This window comes from Melospiza georgiana, chromosome W (assembly GCF_028018845.1).
Source record: "Melospiza georgiana isolate bMelGeo1 chromosome W, bMelGeo1.pri, whole genome shotgun sequence".
Taxonomy (NCBI): Eukaryota; Metazoa; Chordata; class Aves; order Passeriformes; family Passerellidae; genus Melospiza; species Melospiza georgiana.
In genome coordinates, this window is record NC_080464.1 from 310,714 (window position 1) to 330,667 (window position 19,954).

Sequence of the window (19,954 nt, forward strand, 5' to 3'; positions counted from 1 at the left end):
TATTGGAGAGTGCTTTTGTTACTTCTTTAGAAGGTTAGAATATGCCGAAAAGATGCTAGCTGGGGACTTGCAATTAATGAATTATTTGCTGTAAGTAGGTCAAATGACATTAGCTTTCAAAAAGGAAAAGTAGTCTTATTCCACGTGCCAATTCTAAAGTAGATTAATAAGCCTTAAGCAGAAGATGGATGTGAAGAGGGATATGACATGAAAGGTTAAGCAACACTGCTGACAGCAAAAGGCTTACCTGCTGCAGATACAGGAGACAAAATACTATTTTGACCGCAAACATTGCTATTCAGACGACAGTAAAATTCTGAGTGACAGCAAAATTTACTCAGTCATGACAGTAAAATTTGCTCACATCAAAATGTGCTAATCAATTCTTAGTGTAAGCTAAGCACCTTAAGCAAAGGGTAGTTCAAACGTAACTGGTATTTGATGGCAAAAAAGGCAACTTGGCCTGCGTTTCTCACTTCTACTCCATTAAAAAGCTTACTCTGTCTCAGATTCCTTCGGAGGGATACCAACGCAAGCTGCGAAACTGCACGAAAATGATGATTTAAAGAAAGATAGATTAGAAAAATGGAATAATGGTTCATGTTCTTTTCCTTCCAACTGCTTTGTTTGCCCTTTTAAATTTTTGAAGTCCTTTCTGGTGTCACCATGGTTGCACTGCAGCAAGTGTTCAGCTGTAAGCTGTCCATATTGCCAGCTTCTGGACTGCCTTCAGAAAACTTCCCACTGGTTTTGTATAGAAATCACAAGCAGTAGAGGTGACAAAGACTGCAGAAACCTTCTCATCTCCTTCTAAAGCAAGACCATGTCTTTCACCCACTCTTAACTAGACAACTTTCATCAGTCATGAGGGAGTCTCACGTTCAAGAGCTAAGCAGTGACAGCTGTAAATGACAAAAAGCAGACTGAAATTCTCTTGGGACTCCAGCAGAGAGCAATGAAGGAGGTTGAATTCACCTTCTTGGGAAGTTCTAAAATGCACGTTAACTTGAGCACAGGAGTTAAGCCATCGTAAACTTTGTTGAGTATGTCTGCGTAGACAGAGTTTCCATCACTACAGAAGCAATGTTATTTAACCCACGTTATCATCTCTAGCTGCTACGCTGCACTTATTGCAAAGTATCTGCAACGTATTTTACAGGGTGGGCTTTTATGTATAATCCCTGAGTAATAGTGCAAAGAGAATTACTTGGGGTGTGGGGTGGGGGGGGAACCACAACTCTTAGGTTTTTCAAATCATGGTTCCATTTGAAAGTCAAAAAAGATGTCAAACCTTTCTTTCCTAGACGTATTACCAGCACAAACTGTACCAGAATTTATGACCCGTAACTGTACCATGGACACTCTTTCTCTGGACTATTCCTTAAGAAACAAAGTCCTCACTAGAAATAAACCAAAATTAGCCAAAGTATTGGCCTGGATTAGTTCCAAGGCTCTGTACTAAAGGCCAAACACATGTAATAATAGTAACGAGTGGACTAAAAGTTAAATCAATAGAGCATTACTCAGTTCAAAGACATCTTGTGTCCTAATGTTCTCACAGAAGACTGTAAAAACCTGTCTATTTTTGTGGGTTTGTTTTATCCATTTAGCTGTACCTTCTACTTCTCTCCACTGTCTGAGAACATTGATGATAAGGTTGGATGACCTCATGTCAACTTGTAGAAGTAAAGAAAGAGAAGCCAGTAAAGAAAGGCAAATTTGTTAATTGCAGGTGGAAAGAGGGAGGCCAACAAAAGAAAACAAAAGAACAGTAATAATGAAATGCTCCCCTGTCTTCGGTGAAAAGTAAAGGCACAGACAAGAAAGAACAAGTGCAAAATTCTCACTAGAGAAACGCACTTGATCTGACTGAAGTATTTTGCGGTACATTTCTTGCTGTTTTCTCATGCCAAACATATTAACCATTGAAGGTGTCCCTTTCCTCTTTCTAGAATACAGCTAGGAAGATGGCTGTGTCATTGCTGACAAGCTGCTATTCTCAGAGGTGTCCAGCTGAAAGTCCTAGATCAATTGATTTGCTCTGTCACTTTGATATGGCATGACTTACAGTTTCAGCACCTGAACTTGCCAGCCCTACAATTCTTTGCCCCTTGAATGGTTAGATAGGCTCCTTGGCAACTGGCATTTGTAAAGACATGAAACTATGCAGAATTTGCACCGTGAGATGATGCCAAATGAGTCACGCCGGTAGATTAACTAGGGCATGCAAGGCAGAGAGAGGGAAATGAGAGCACAAGAAGAGAGTACACAAGAAGAGAGTACAATCTCCTTTTTTCTGAAACACTGTAGAGATCAAAGTGAACACAAATCCTCCTGGGGTAGTTCTTGCAAAAGACTAAGAGTTCTTTTTGTGTTCACAGGCCTGGAATATTTAGCTTTGGATCACGGCAAAATGCAGATGACAAAACAAGGCCTTGAAGTCACATCCAGTATCAAGCAGTATGAAAGAGGAAAGCAGCTGAGAGCGTCAACCCTGCTAAGTAGTCTCAGTATTCTTCTTGACATTAGCAGAAATTTGAAATGAGTCTCTGAAAATGACAAAGGAGGCAGAAGAAAAGGGAGCGATGACTCCTCTGGCATAGTGTTTCCTAACAGGGATCTTCAAAATGTAAAGGTTGTATCATCCTTTCAACTGAAGGAAGGTATGAAAACAACAGGAAGGAAATGGCATCAAATACTCTGGGCAGTGTACTTCTAGACAGAAAGGCCACTGATGGAAAACCAACTAAACTGGCACCAATGCAGCAGCATTGTACTAAAGCCAGAAATGTCCAGCGCTTCGCTCTCTGCCATTCCATTCAGATGCACACAGCAGCTCTGCAACATTCCTACTGATCATCTCCTTGGCAAACTGGGAGTGAGGGTCCGTGGTGATGCAGAGTCCCCAGGCAGATGCAAAGGAGAGCTGCTTTCTTGCAAAAACCAGGCTTTTGAAACACTCAGGCCTTTATCAGTTCCATAGCTTTACGCCATAACAAACACAATTCAACCAACCACCATGCACCACGCTGTGAACACACAATGGTTCTAGAACTTGTTGATCTACCTCTAATTCAGCTGCCTCACCTTCCCACAGTCCTTTTCTACTTAGCCAAAGTAATGGGCCTCAGCCCAAGGCCTTCCTTTTGTAAGCTTCTAGATATATGCAGCAGCAAACCACTACTTTCTTCTGTGCCAAGACTTTAGGTAGACGATTTGCATCTGCCCTTCCAGTGAAACCTAATGGGGAGAGAAAAGCCTCTCAGAGATGTTCAGTCATTCCATTTTCTAGACAGGCCAAATCAAAAGAAAAGCAAGCTATGGGATTGTGTACTTGCTCTTACAAAACACTTGCTGCCCTCTGACAATCAACTAGCAGAAAACCAGCCAAACTGAGACTTGAGGCAAACAACCCTTGGAAGGGAATAATGATGTGATCAATAAAGACAACACTTTTCCAGGCTACCGAGATATTGGAAATGTCAGCAAAGGCTTGAGAGCAAAGGCTGAACTAATGGGGAAAGGGTAAAAGAATCCCAAGAAAAACATGACCAAAGGTTAAAACAATTCCAAGAAAAACATAGGCAACTAACCTGCTGAAGCCTTCAGGAAATCAGTGGCCGCTGATTTACATAGGCCATTCAAGTTAATTGACCCGTGCACCTTCCACTCCTTTTTCGGCACCATAGGGTGAATTGAGACCATGGAATCACAATTCCTTGGATTCTGTTCTTAACTTTAGGAGAGAAGTACAGCAGCTGAAGTACCTGTTACTGATGTGATACCCAGAAACAGAGTTGACACATTTCATTCTTGGCCAATCACAACAAGCAAGACTAAGAGGATAAGGCTGGCTTATTTTCATGACACTTTTCTTGTTTTACAGCCTGCTCTGATTCCGGTGAAACTTTTTCATTAGCTTCTCTCTAAAAGGAGACAGTCCAGTCAATGTCCCGCCCTAATGCTGCAAGTATACCATTTGGTTTGTCGAGACTAAAAATTGAATTGGAAGGTACGGAGCCCCCCGGAGCTAAGAGCCGCTCCGGGGCGTCTTTCGGCAGAAGTCGCGCTAAGGAGAGCACTGTGAGCGGCACAATCGTCTCTGCGCGAAGTAGCCACTTCTTCGCCTCCGGGAGCCGGAGAGAGCGGCAGCTTCGGAAAGGTGAAGAAGGAAGCTGTACAACACTGGGATTGTGTGCGCAGCTTGCCAACTGATAGAAAACAGTTCCTTTGCACTCTCCTGACTTTTCCAATCACATGAACATTCGATTAGAAGCTGTTTTGGACAACTTTCTTTCTCTTCTTCCAAAACACTCGGCACACTTCCGTGCAATGTCTAGAACATGATGGGAGATGTTTTCTGTGCTGGCACAGTTTCTCCTTGCCAGATGTAGTGGAAAAGCTTTTTGCTAAGATGTAGACGACAAGAGAGGCTAAAGACTGGATGAAAGCAAATGACACCCATGTTCAAAAAAGGCAATTAGGAGGACTCGGAATAGTACAAACCAGCCAGCCTCTTTTTTATCCCCAGGAAGTTGATGAAGCAGCTCTTCCTGGAAAACCTTGCCAGGCACATGAAAGACGACAAAATAATGTAGTTAGCATGATTTTTCAGGGGAATTTCATGCTGAACATCTCTTCAAACTCCTCTGATGAATCAACTTGACTGGTAGATGAAGGGAATATTATCTGCCTGGGCTTCAGGGAGGTTTTTGACATATCTGTACATGGCAGCACACATACATATGGAAGCAATAGTGCAAAGGGGAGGGAACCAGTGTCTTTTCAGTGATGCTGAGTGAAAAGACAAGAGGCAGTGGGCGCACACTGAAATACAGGAGATTTCCTTTGAACATCAGTAAATGATTCTTTACTGTGAGGGTGACTGAACCACGGCACAGACTGCCCAGAAAGATTGTGGAGCCTGGATCTTTGAAGACATTAAAAGTACACCCAGATTGAATCCTGGGCAAGAGGCTCTAGGTATCCTGGTTTAGGCAGGGGGGTTGGGCCTGGTTAGCCCCACCAACCCCTTCCACTCTCATTCATTCTGTGCTAGTGAATTCTCTTCAAGATGCATTTCAAGCACTGGCATGACAAAGTTCTGTGCAGACAGAGATCCAAATGGACATGGCATCTAAGTTCCTTAAGCAGTGTTCAAGAAGAATGTAAAACTCTGGGACAAGTGTCTCTTCCCTAACTGAATCCCTTTCATGGGAAAATTCCCAGCTATAGAAAGATCTTCTGATACGCATGCTTAAGACTGACACTGCCTGAGCAAATTTCTCCCTATGTGTATCTAAGACCAGTTAGGATCTTCACCCAAAGTGCTGTCAACATAGTCACAGAATGCCTATTGTTAAGAAGTGACAACTTACATCAGAATGGCAAATATTGGTCCACAAAATGGATTAATGGATGGGAATTATCTACTTGGGTTAAAAACAAAAATAAAGAGTTGGTCTTTATTTATCAATTTCATTGCAATATTGATAAGGGAAGAAAAAGACCTAAGTCCTTGACTTTCTTAACTCGAGGGAAGATTTTAAAAATTCCTTGTAAAAATGTATGATCACAATCAGACTATTGAAACCATTTTAGTTGGGAAAAAAGTTCCAAAATTGTCTAGATAGTGGCAAAGAAGCCAAGAAAATAGGAAAGAAACAAAAAGAGAGCAAAAGAGTCAGCTTCAGTGTACAAGCTCGTTCTGGAAGTAGTCTGCTGGGAAAAGGAACCCCCAGTTGAATTTCCAATGTATTCCTGCGCTTGATTCAGTAACTGGTCAATGTAAAAACCAATCCTTTTGTACAACTTCTTCCAGCAACAAAAACTCCAACAGGTTGACACTAGCATCGTGCCTGTTACAGACATATTTAAAAGAGAAATGATGATTTTCTTGAAAACCTACTTGCATAAAAGTTGCAAGATGGTGGAGGGATTCCCACATCCTCCTTCCTCCATCTGGCTTGAAAGTATATTTGATAAAATATGCAACAAAGCACATGATTTATAAGGTAGAGTCAAATGGATGATTTGGGAATTGATCTCTTGTTGATAGTAAACTTCATATCCACTCTGTGTGACCTTTCTAAAACAAAATGTGGAGCTGAGGCATGAATCTGCCACAACAATTGTAAAGCAAACATACACACTCCCCTTCACATGCCCCCCCTTCCACACACACCTAGGCACACACAGAGATCAGCATAGCAGATCATGAACACTTTGGAAAAGACTGAAATGCTAAATGCCTTTCTTTATGGGCAAAAGAGGTGGTGCAGTAATTCAAATGCCTGGTACAAAAATTCTGTTTAATATTTAGCTCCTATTTAAAACACAGCTTTTCATTTAATTCTATTTACAGAATATTTTCATTTCATTTGTTTCTTTAAAATTACTTAGTTCTCACCTGTTGTATGTCTAGGAATATTTTCTTCCAAAAATAGAAAAAAATAGATGATATCTTTTCAGCAGAAAACATTGGTTGATACAATTTTAAACCATCATGATATGGAAGAATTGTTCTGTCCCTCTCTAAGGTGGAAGAAGCATTTGGATCACAGATCATCTACAATGAAATACTTGACATGTTTAAGATGCTTTCAATCAATTTTGATCGTCAATTGCTTATTCGTTGTAAACAGTAATTTTTCAGTGAAGGGAAAGTGTGTGTGGTATATCTACATGATGTGTTCAAACCCAGTTCCTACAAATGGCCAGGCTGAATTCCAGTAAATAATGTCCCGAATGATATTTTGCCGCCTTCTTTGGCACTTCATGAAATCTTACCATGATGAAGTGCTGAAACACAGAGATTTTCTCTTAGAGAGTGTCTCATGTTGTAACCCATCCCATGGATTTTATGCTGTAATTCTTATCTCTTTTAAAATTTGCTATCTTCTGTACAGTTTTCATGAACCTTTCTGTTACAGTAGTGAAAATCACAGATAAATGTCATTTTGTACAACTTTGAATTTACCCCAAGAGCTGAGAGAAAACTTGTTCCTATACTTCAATCCGAGTTTCTTCTATAGTCCAACTTTGTTTCTCTACCATCAAGCTTCTCCTTTGTTGCTGCTCCAAGCCCCGTCCAAGCTGACCTTGAATACTTTCAGGGATGGGACACCCACAACTTCTCTGGGCAACCTGTTCCAGTGCTCCAGCACTCCCACAGAAAAAAAGGCCTTCCTTTCATCTAATATGTGTAGGAAATCATAAATCTAGGCATAGAAACTCGGAGTGCAAATTTGAAATTCTTTTGATTTGAAGCACATTTTATATGAATACTGACTTACAGATGACTAAAAGATGTTGATGGGCATTTGAGCTGACAAGTTTTGAAAAAGTGCACGGAAATTAAAATTGAAACCACTAAAATTAAAAACTTCTTGCCATTTTCTTTTTCCTCTCCTATTCAAAATTGCATATGTCAGATATCAGTGCTTCATGCAAACCTCTCAGATGCTCTCAGAGAAAAAGCTTTTCTTTCAGACTAAGTTGCGGTTGACGTAGAACACTAGCAGTAGTGAAAGTTTTTCTGGGCATCGGGGTAGCACCTTCTCCTTGGATTTGTGTGCAGAATGCATTTTATCCAAACTGGAAAATAGATCCAAGCTCTGTTCTATTCATCATTCTTACTGCATCAGGCCTGAAGATTCTGGGAAAAGTAGCCTGTGGACCTTGAAGATAGCGCATGTGAAAGAGATGAGAGGTGATGGAGAAGTCGAGGGAGAGAAGAAAGAGCATATGGCCCAGTACGGACACCAGAAAGTATTTCTCTACGCGATCATAGGAGATTGCAGGAGCCACGTGGTACTATCAAACCAGCCCGACTTGGCACTGGTGCCACCTTGAGTCTGGGAACCATCCTGCGTATCGTGGATTTTCAGGAGCCAGCAGGCCACTCTCGGCCACAGGCCCCCGAACACAAACCTCGGCCCTTTTCCCTGGCAAACAAAACTCACCTGCCCCACTTCTTGATGGCAGATTGCAGGAGCCACATGGTACTATCCAAACAGCCCGACTTGGCACTGGTGCCACCTTGGGTCTGGGAACAATCCTGCGTATCGTGGATTTTCAGGAGCCAGCCGGCCACTCCCAGCGACAGGCCCCCCAACACAAACCACAGCCTTTTTCCCTGTCAAACAAAACTCACCAGTCTTGCTTCTGGCTGGCAGATTGCAGGAGACACTTGGCAATGTCAAACCAGCCTGACTTGGCAGTGTTCCACCTTGGGTCTGAGAACCATCCTGCATATCAAAGAATTTCAGGAGCCAGCCAGCATCTCTCGGCCTCAGGCCCCCATACACAAACCTCGGCCCTGTTCCCTTGCAAACAAAACTCACCTGCCCTGCTTCTAGATGGCAGATTGCAGGAGCCACTTGGTACGATAAAAGCAGAAAGACTTGGCACTGGTGCCACCTGTGGTCTGGGAACCATCCCTCATATAAAAGAATTTCAGGAGCCAGCCGGCACTGTCGGCCACAGGACCCCAAACACAAACCACGGCCCTTTTCCCTGGCAAACAAAAATCACCTGCCCTGCTTCTGGATGGCAGATTGCATGAGCCATTTGGTACTATCAAACCAGCCCGACTTGGCAGGGTTGCCACCTTGGGTCTGGGAACCATCCTGCATATCATAGAATTTCAGGAGCCAGCCAGCCACTCTCGGCCACAGACCCCAAACACAAATCTCGGTACTTTTCCCTTGCAAACCAAACTCACCTCTTCCGCTTCTGCATGGCAGATTGCAGGAGCAGCTTGGTACTATCAAACCAGCCCGACTTGGCATTGGTGCCAACTTCAGTCTGGGAACCCTTCTGCGTATCGCAGATTTTCTGGAGCCGGCCTGCCACTCGCAGTCAAAGGCACCCAAAGAAAAACCACGGCCCTTTTCCCTGGCAAAAAAAACCTCACCTGTCCCACTTCTGGATGGCAGATTGCAGGACCCCCATGGCAATGTCAAGCCAGCCCTACTTGGCAGCATTGCCACCTTGGGTCTGGGAACCATCCTGCATATCAAAGAATTTCAGGAGCCAGCCGGACCTCTGGGCACAGGCCCCCGAACAAAAACCTCGGCCCTTTTCCCTGGCAAAAAAAACTCACCTGCCCCGCTTCTGGATGGCAGATTGCAGGAGCCACTTGGTACTATGAAACCAGCCCAACTTGGCACTGGTGCCACCGTGGGTCTGGGAACCATCCTGCGTAACGTGGATTTTCAGGAGCCAGCTGGCCACTCCCATCCATAGGACCCCAAACACAAATCATGGCCCTTTTCCCTGGCAAACAAAACTCACCTGCCCCACTTCTGGATGGCAAATTGCAGGAGACACTTGGCAATGTCAAACCAGCCTGACTTGGCAGTGTTCCACCTTGGGTCTGAGAACCATCCTGCGTATCAAAAAATTTCAGGAGCCAGCCAGCCACTCTCAGCCTCAGGCCCCCATAAACAAACCTCAGCCAATATCCCTTGGAAAAAAAACTCACCTGCCCCGCTTCTGGATGGCAGATTGCAGGAGCCACGTGGTACTATCAAACCAGCCCGACATGGAAGTGTTTCCACTTTGGGTCTGGGAACCATCCTGCATATCACAGAATTTAAGGAGCCAGCCGGCCACTCTCAGCCACAGGCCCCCATACCCAAACCTCGGCCCATTTCCCTTGGGAAAAAAACACACCTGCCCCGCTTCTGGATGGCAGATTGCAGGAGCAACTTGTACTATCAAACCAGCCCGACTTGGCACTGGTGCCAGCTTGTGTCTGGGAACCATCCTGCGTATCGTGGATTTTCAGGAGCCAGCCCCCCACTCCCGGCCACAGGCCCCCAAACACAAACCACAGCACTCCTCCAGGGAAAACAACACTCACCTGCCCCGCGTCTGGATGGCTTATTGTAGGAGACACTTGGTACTAACAAAACCAGCCCGACTTTACACTGGTGCCACCATTGGCCTGGGAACCATCTTGCGCGTCGTGGATTTTAAGGAGTGAGCCAGCCACTCCCAACCACAGGACCCCAAACACAAACCATGGCCCTTATCCCTGGAAAACAATATTCACCTGCCCCGCTTCTCCATGTCAGATTGCAGGAGCCACTTGGTACTATCAAACCAGCCCGAATTTGCATTTCTGCCACCTTCGGTCTGGGAACCATCCTGCGTATCGTGGATTTTCAGGGTCCAGCCAGCCACTCGCAGCCACTGGTCCCCAAACACAATCCACTGCCCTTTTCCCTGGCAAACAACACTCACCAGCCCCGCTTCTGGATGGCTTATTGCATGAGCCACTTGGTACTAACAAATCAGCCTGACTTGCCACTGGTGCGACCATGGGTCTGAGACCCATCCTGCGTATCGTTGGCTTTCAGGTTCCAGCCGGACACTGCTGGCCACGGGACTCTAAAGACAAACCTCGGCTCTTTTCCCTGGAAAAAAAACTCACCTGCCCAATACTGGATGGCAAGTTGCAGGAGTCCCTTGGCAATTTCAAACCAGCCCGACTTGGCAGCGTTTCCAACTTTGGTCTGGGAAGCATCCTGCATATCAAAGAATTTTAGGAGCCAGATACCACTCTCAGCCAGAGGCCTCCAAACACAAAGTTTGGTCCTTTTCCCCGGAAAAACAAAACTCACCTGCCCCGATTCTGGCTGGGAGATTGCAGGAGACACTTGGCAATGTCAAACCAGCCTGACTTGGCAGTGTTCCACCTTGGGTCTGAGAACCATAATGCATATCAAAAAATTTCAGGGGCCAGCCAGCCACTCACGGCCTCAGGCCCCCATACACAAACCTCGGCCCTTTTCCCTTGCAAACAAAACTCACTTGCCCCTCTTCTGGATGGCTGATAGCAGGAGCCAGTTGGTACTATCAAACCAGCAAGACTTGGCACTGGTGCCACTGGTGGTCTGGGTACCCTCCCTCATAAAAAAGAATTTCAAGACCCAGCCAGCACTATCTGCCACAGGCCCCTAAACACAAACCTCGGTCCTTTTCCCTTGAAGACAAAACTCACCTGCCCCGCTTCTGGATGGCAGATTGCAGGAGCCACTCTGTACTAACCAACCAGCCGGACTTGGCAGTGGTGCCAAATTGGGACTGGGAACCATCCTGCATAACAATGACTTTATAGGAGCCAGCTAACCACTATCGGCCACAGGCTCCCATGCACAAACCTCGTCCCTTTTCCCTTGCAAACAAAACTCACCTGCCCCGCTTCTGCATGGCAGATTGCAGGAGCCACTTGGTACTATCAAAGCAGCCGGACTTGGCAGTGTTGCCACCTTGGGTCTTGGAACCATCCTTCCTATCTTGCATTTTCAGTGTCCAAACGGCCACTCCCAGCCACAGGCCCCCAAACACAAACCATGGCCCTTTGCCCTGGCAAACAAAACTCACCAGTCTTGCTTCTGGATGGCAGATTGCAGGAGCCACTTGGTACTATCAAACCAGCCCGACTTTGCATTGGTTCCACCTTGGGTCTGGGAACCATCCTGCGTATCGTGGATTTTCAGGAGCCAGTTGGCCACTCCCAGCCACAGGCCTCCTAACACAAACCAGGGCCCTTTTCCCTGGTAAACAAAAGTCACCTGCCCCGCTTCTGGATGGCAGATTGCAGGAGCAACTTGGTAATATCAAACCAGCCAGTCTTGACAATGTTTCCTCTTGGGTCTTAGAACCATCCTACATAGCAAATAATTTCCGGAGCCAGCCGGCAAGTCTCGGCCACAGGGACCCATACACAAACCTCGGTACTTTTCACATGAAAACAAAATTCGCCAGTCCCATTTCTGGATAGAAGATTGCCGGAGCCACTTTGTACTATCAAACCAGCCCTACTTATCACTGGTGCCACCTTGGGTCTGGGAAACATCCTGCATGTCAAAGAATTTCAGGAGCGAGCTGGCCACTCCCAGCCACTGGCCCCCAAACACAATCCATGGCCCTTTTCCCTGGCAAAAAAAACTCACCTGCCCCACTTCTGGATGGCAGATTGCAGCACCACTTGGCAATGTCAAACCAGCCCGACTTGGCACTGTGTCCACCTTGGGTCTGGGAACCATCCAGTGTATCATGGATTTTCAGGAGCCAGCCGGCCACTCCCAGCCACCGGCCCCACAACACAAACCAAGGCCCTTTTCCCTGGTAAACAAAACTTACCTGTCCCGCTTCTGGATGGCACATTGCAGGAGCCACTTCGTACTATCAAACCAGCCTGAATTGGCAATGTTTCCAACTTGGGTCTGAGAACCATCATGCATATCAAAGAATTTCAGGAGCCAGCCAGCTAATCTTGGCCACAGACCCCCAAACACAAACCTCGGCTCTTTTCCCTGGCAAACACAACACACCTGCTCCGCTTCTGGATGGCACACTGCAGGAGCCACTTGGTACTATAAACCAGCCTGACTTCAGTCTGGTGGCACCTTGGATCTGGGAACCATCCAGCATATCAATGAATTTCAGGAGCCAACCACCACCCTCGGCTACAGGCCCCCAAACACAAACCACGGCACTTTTCCCTTGAAAACAAAACTCACTTCCCTGCTTCTGGATGGCAGATTGCAGGAGCCAATTAGTAAAATCAAAGCAGCTTGACCTGGCACTGGTGCCACCTTGGGTATGGGAACCATCTTGCGTATCTTTGGTTTTCACGTGCCAGCCGGACACTGCTCGCCACAGGACTCAAAACAGAAACCTCGGCCCATTTCCCTTGCAAACAAAACTGACCTGCCCCACCCCTGCATTGCAGATTACAGGAGCCACTTGGCAATGTCAAACAATACTGACTTGGCAGCGTTGCCACCTTGGGTCTGGGAACCATCCTGCATATCAAAGATTTTAAGGAGCCAACCGGCCACTCCCAGCCACAGGCCCCCAAAAACAAATCTCGGTCATTTTCCCTTGCAAACAAAAGTCACCTGCCCAGCTTCTGCATGGCAGATTGCAAGAGCCACTTGGTACTATCAAACCAGCCTGACTTGGCACAGGTGCCACCTCGGGTCTGGGAAACATCCTGCGTATCGTGGATTTTCAGGAGCCACCCGGACACTCCCAGCCACAGGCCTCCAAAAACAAGCCTCGGCCCTTTTACCTGGCAAACAAAACTCACCTGCCCCGCTTCTGGATGGCAGATTGTAAGAGCCTCTAGGTACTAAGAAACCAGTCCGAATTAGCAGAGTTGCCACGTTGGCTCTGGGAACCATCCTGCATATCGTGGATTTCAGGAGCCAGCTGGCCACACTTTGCCACAGGACCCCAAACACAAACCTCGGCCCTTTTCCCTGGCAAGAAAAACTCACCTGCCCCACTTCTGGATGGCAGATTGAAGGAGCCACTTGGTACAATCAAACCAGCATGACTTTGCACTGGTGCCACCTTGGGTCTGGGAAACATCCTGCGTATCGTAAATTTTCAGGAGCAAGCCAGCCACTCCTGGCCACGGGCCCCTCTAAAACAAACCTCGGCCCTTTTACCTGAAAAAAAAAACTCACCTGCCTCGCATCTGCCTGGCAGATTGCAGGAGTCGCTCCGCAATGTCAAACCAGCTCGACGTGGCAGTGTTGCCACGTTGGCTCTGGGACCCATCCTGCGTGTCGTGGATTTTCAGGAGCCAGCCGGCCACACTTTGCCGCAGGACCCAAAACACAAACCTCGGCTTTCTTCCCTGGCAAGAAAAACTTACCTGCCCCACTTCTGGATGGCAGATTGAAGGAGCCACTTGGTACAATCAAACCAGCATGACTTTGCACTGGTGCCACCTTGGGTCTGGGAAACATCCTGCGTATCGTAAATTTTCAGGAGCAAGCCAGCAACTCCTGGCCATCGGCCCTCTAAAAAAAACCTCGGCCCTTTTACCTGGAAAAAAAAACTCACCTGCCCCGCATCTGCATGGCAGATTGCAGGTGCCACTTGGCAATTTCAAACCTGCTTGACTTGGCAGTGTTGCCACATTGGGTCTGGGACCCATCCTGCGTGTCGTGGATTTTCAGGAGCCAGCTGGCCACTCCCAGCCAAAGGCCCCCATACACAAACCACGGCCCTTTTCCCTGGCAAACAAAACTCACCTGCCCCGCTTCTGGATGTCAGGTTGCAGGAGCCACTCTGCACGATCGACCCAGCCCGACTTGGTACTGCATCGACATTGGGTGTGGGGAACATCCTGCGTATCGTGGATTTTCAGGAGCCAGCCGGCCACTCCCAGCCACTGGCCCCCAAACACAATCCACGTCCCTTTTCCATGGCAAGCAAAACTCACCTGCCCCGCTTCTGGATGGCAGATTTCAGGAGCCACTTGGTACTATCAAACCAGCCTGACTTGGCAATGTTTCCAACTTGGGTCTGAGAACCATCCTGCATATCAAAGAATTTCAGGAGCCAGGCAGCCAATTTCCCAACAGGCCTCCATATAGAAACCTCGGCCCATTCCCTTGGCAAACAAAACTACCCTGGCCCGCTTCTGGCTGGCAGATTGCAGGAGCCATTTCGCAATGTCAAACCAGCCTGACTTGGCACTGGTGGCACCTTGGTCTGGGAACCATCCTGCGTGTCGTGGATATTCAGGAGCCAGCCGGCCACTCCCAGCCACAGGCCACCAAACACAAACCACGGCCCTTTTACCTGGCAAAAAAAATTCACCTGCCCTGCCTCTGGATGCCAGAATGCGGGAGCCCCTTGACACTATCAAACCAGCCCGACTAGGCAATGTTTCCATCTTCGGTCTGAGAGCTATCCTGCATGTCAAAGAATTTCAGGAGCCAGCCAGCCACTCTCGGCCACAGGCCCCCATACACAAATCTAGGACCTTTTTCCTGACAAACAAAATTCACCTGCCCTGCTTCTGGATGGTAGATTGCAGGATCCACTTTGCAATGTCAAACCAGACTGACTTGGTACTGGTGCCACCTTGGCTGTGGGAAGCATCCTGCAAAACAAAGAATTTCAGGAGCCAGCCGACCACTCTCAGCCACAGGCTCCCGAATCCAAACCTCAACCCTTTTCTCTTGCAAAAAAACATCTCCTGCCCCGCTCCAGGATGGCACATGGCAGGAGCAACATGGTACTGTCAAACCAGCCCGACTTGGCACTGGTGCCACCTTGGGTCTGGCAACCATCCTGCCTATCGTAGCTTTTCAGGAGCCAGCTGGCCAGTCCCAGGCATAGGCCCCCAAACAAAAACCACGGCCCTTTTCCCTGGAAAACAAAACTCAGCTGCCCCGCTTCTGCATGGCAGATTGCAGGAGGCACTTGACACTGTCAAAGCAGCCCGACTTGGGAGTGGTGCCACCTTGGGTCTGGTAACCATCCTGCGTATCGTGGATTTTCAGGAGCCAGCCAGCCACTCTCGGCCACAGGCGTCAAACAAAAACCATGGCCCTTTACCCTGGCAAACAAAACTCACCTGCCCCGTTTCTGCCTGGCAGATTGCAGGAGCCACTTGGTACTATTAAACCAGCCCGACTTGGCAGTGTTGCCACCTTGGGTCTGGGAACCATCCTGCGTAACGTGGATTTTCAGGAGCCAGCCGGCCACTCCCAGCGACAGCCCCCCAAACAAAAACCACGGCCCTTTTGCCTTGCAAATAAACTCACCTACCCCGCTTCGTGATAGCAGATTGCTGGAGCCACTTGGAACTGCCAAACCAGCCCAACTTGGCAGTGTTGCCACATTGGGTTTTGGAACCATCCTGCGTAACAAAGATTTTCAGGAGTCAGCCAGCCACTCTCGGCCACAGGCCCCCAAACACAAACCTCGGCCCTTTTCCCTTGCAAACAAAACTCACCTGCCCCGCTTCTGGATGGCAGATTGCAGGAGCCATTTCGTACTATCAAACCAGCCCGACTTGGCACAGGTGCCACCGTGGGTCTCGCAACCATCCTGCATATCGTGGATTTTCAGGAGCCAGCCGGCCACTCCCAGCCACAGGCCCGCAAACAGAAAGCACGGTCTTTTCCCTGGAAAAAAAAAACTCACCTGCCCCGCTTCTGGATGGCAAATGGCAGGAGACACTTGGTAGTATAAAACAGACCAGTTTGGCAGAGGTGACACCTTGGGTCTGAGAATTATCCTGCATATTGTGGATTTTAATGAGCCAGCCAGCCACTCCCAGCCACAGCACCCCAGATACAAACCTCGGCAATTTTCCCTGGCAAACAAAACTCACCTCTTCCGCTTCTGCATGGCAGATTGCAGGAGACACGTGGCACTGTCAAAGCAGCCTGACTTGGTACTGGTGCCAGATTGGGTCTGGGAACCATCCTGCGTATCGTAGAATTTCAGGAGCCAGCCGGCCATTCCTGCCATAGGCCCCGCACATAAACTTCATCTCCTTACCCTGGAAAACGAAACTCACCCTCCCTTTTTCTTGATGGCAGATGGCAGGAGCCACTTGGCACTGTCAATCCAGTCTGACTTGGCACTGCTGCTAGCTTGGGTCCGGGAACCATCCTGTGTTTTGCAGAATTTCAGGAGCGAGCCGACCACTCCAGCTATAGGCCCCGAACTCATGCCTCGGCTCTTTCCCCTGGAAAACTAAACTCACCATCTCCATTTTGTTTTGCGGAGAATAGAAGAAACCTCACAACTTTATAAAAGTTGTAAAGCCCAGTATGTTTATTTACGACGCGCGCCAGACGCAAGTCCCCCAACAAGGCATGCATACTTCTGAAGACCTCGGGTCTTCTTTTATCCCCCTTCCAAATGCATATGCATACAGTTTCACAATAAGTTCATACATATTCATTCTGTGTGACATTTAGCACCAGTTCGTCTTTATCCAAGGAATTTCTAAGTCGGGGGCAAATCGACCTTGTGGTCTTTTCTGTTTTTCTTTCTCTGTCTCCTTGCTGTCTCGGCATGCGAGTTCTTCCTTCAGCTTTGGCCTCACAGACTTTTCACCTCTCTTAGACACTTCACCTAATTCAGAATGGATCTTTACTCTGTCTCATTCCCCCCTTTCCTATGAAATAAGTAAATTCTTTTACTTAATGAAAACCTTCACAACAGTAAGTGTCTTTTAGTGCTTCACCATGTGCTTTTGACAAAGATGTTAGTACAGCTATTCGTTGTAGCATACAGCAGCACAAGCAGTTCTCAAGCATACCCCCTTTTCCAGTATATACGAGCACAGTTTTCTGGTCATTGACTGGATGAATTTCGAAGTGACAAATACTCTGCTCAGTGTCCAAACACACATCCTGAGCATTAATAGCATCGCTTTCACAAATGAATCCCATCTGTTCTCTAGCAGTGCAGGATTCTAAGTTTCATAGTTTAATCCTAGAGCAACGATGGGATGGATAACATAAACAGTGGCATTATGTATGGTAAGCACAAAGGCAGTTGGCACATTAGAAACAGGATCATAGGTGAAATTCACCATAGTCCGCCAGGTTTGAAACTTCCTTTCAACATCAATTGCATTATCCCACACAATTTCTTGAATTGGAAAATTACCTTCACCCCTTTCCCATATGATCAGAGCTGCTGTTGCTTGTATCCATAACTGTGCTTGTATACAACTGAAAGCTAAAGACACATTATCTTGTACTATACTAAGTGCTTCTACTATCAACTTGTGGTCTTGGTCCCCAGCCTTTTCATACTTCCTTACTTTGGCAGTACTTTTGAAATCTGTCACTGTTCCTAATGCCAATAGAGATTACTATAAAGGCTGCTTCAATTTTGTTAGGCTACCTGCTGCAGTGGCCAGTTTATTCATCAGTATTTCTGAATCAATTCCATTTAAAACTCCTAATCTTGTCCCTAATATGCCAGTTAGATGTTTGTTATGGGGAACAGGAACTGCTTTCTGTTTATGACCATCCCTCCCTGCCAGAGGGATGTGCTGGGCTCACACTGCAAATTCAGACACACTTCACAAGTGTATCTGACAGAGGTTTAGGTCATATTTGAGGCAGATGTTTGTTCTGAAATGTAGAGACCTCAGGAATCTCCTTCCCCCTCCAAAGCACCTGATTTCCCAGATGTGTGGCAAGCAGGAATGTCTCTCCTGGTCTACGAAACCTCACCCACCTTGCCCCTAGCTTCAGGTCCAAGCCTCAAGTAAATAATGAAGGGGAAGTCTGAGAGAAGAGCCTAAATTCATTTCAGTGCCTCAGAAGAAACTGGGATCGGGTTTCTGCTACTTGAAACACTCAGCACAAAAGTGATGCTCAAAATCCTGCAGCGTGCTGCTGAGCTCTGAGGGGGGTCTCTCTCTACCTCTTTTAAGCAGAATCCAACCGCCTCAGACTGGGACAATCACTGATCCAAATCTTAGTAGGAAAAGGGATAGCTATAAATAAAGAAAATCACCTTCCTTGCTTGGGTTAATTTACCACCTGCAGTTCAGCACCCTTTACCAGTCATTGCCTGAGTGTTCAGCCAACCGGCTTGGAAAATGACCTAAGGAAACTGATTTCTTGGTGTTCCTGGTTTTAGGCACCGGGAGAGCTGGCTCCTTCCTTTCTTGTTCTGCTCCTGAGATATGCCTGTTTTAGTCTGAACTAGTATGGGGTGTATAAGGCCCTGCTGTGGTAGAAAGTGCAGTGTCCAGCCCTCAAAGGGAGTTTTTAGGAAGGAGGAGCAGGCTGGTTGGATTTTTGAGATGTTAATTTGCATTATCAACTCCGCACATTTGAGAGACCATTCTGGATTGAATAATAGCTGTTGTTCAGTCACATCCACTTTGAATTCAAATGAAAGTCTGATATTAATTCGAGCTCAAAGACAGGTCACTTCTACAGGCTGTATCAAGGTGAAATTACACCAACAGTCTGATTCACTTAGGTTATCACAGACTTCCTGGTGTTCATATACACCAGGAGAGGTTCAGACACTAACTACATCTGGTCTCTCATAAGCTACCCTATTGATGACCTGGCACCCTACTTTGATTTCTTCTCCTCTGATTCCTTGAAGAGTCCACAGTTCCTGTTCTTGCCATTCTTGCTCCTCATATATCTGATTCTCGTGGATTACTACAGTAGATATGTTTAAATCTTTTATCTCAGAAGGTTTTCCTATGGATCCAGTATACTGATTAAATGCCAGGGACCAAGGCCATTTAGCATTACTTTGAACAGAGGTACTCTCAAGTTCTGAAACTTCAGTTATGATTACACACAATACAATTCTACAAACTAAAATATGAGCTAATCCCGACCGCAATATACTCATTTTGCCCGAGTAAGTTTTAATCTCAGTTCATTGTCTCCTGGCGTCACTCCTTAAGGGGTTTCTGGGCCTTCTTCACCCGAGAGTGATGGATCCAGGCATTCTGCTCCTTGATTTTGATTGCAGTGAAGGTGGTGAGAAGTACTCGCAGTGGTCTGTCCCACTGTGGTTCCGAAGTCTTCTCTGTAAGAGACTTAACATATACATCATCCCCAGGCTATCTAACTCCCTGCTCCGAGTTCCAGCCACATGTTTCTCAATTACTCTGAGCTGTTTGCTTAATGCCACCATGTAGGTGGACATTCTGGACATTCCCTTTGTATTCTATATGGTCTTCTATAAGGCATTCCAAAAGGACTCAGCATTCCTTTAGCTCAAGGTTTAGTTTGAATTTGCAATAGTGCTAGTGGAAGAGCTTGGGCTAGGGTAGATTAACCTCTTGCCCCAGTCTTATCCATTCTCTCCACCTGGTCGCTTGATTGGGGGTGGTATGGGGTGTGAAGTTCCTAATCTGTGCCCAGATGGCTACTAATCTGTTGCACTATTTTGGAAATGAAACGTGATTCTTTATCTGAGGATATCGTGGCTGGAACTCTGAAGCGTGGTATTATTCCTTATAAAAATAATCTGGTCACCTCTTGAGCTTTGACAGTTCAGGTGGGGAATGTTCCTGGCCACCCTGAAAATGTATCTATTAATACCAGTAAATACTGATACCCCCCCCCCCCTTTTCCTTGGGAGTTCTGAGAAGTTAATTTGCCACTGCTGTACAGGCCCATGG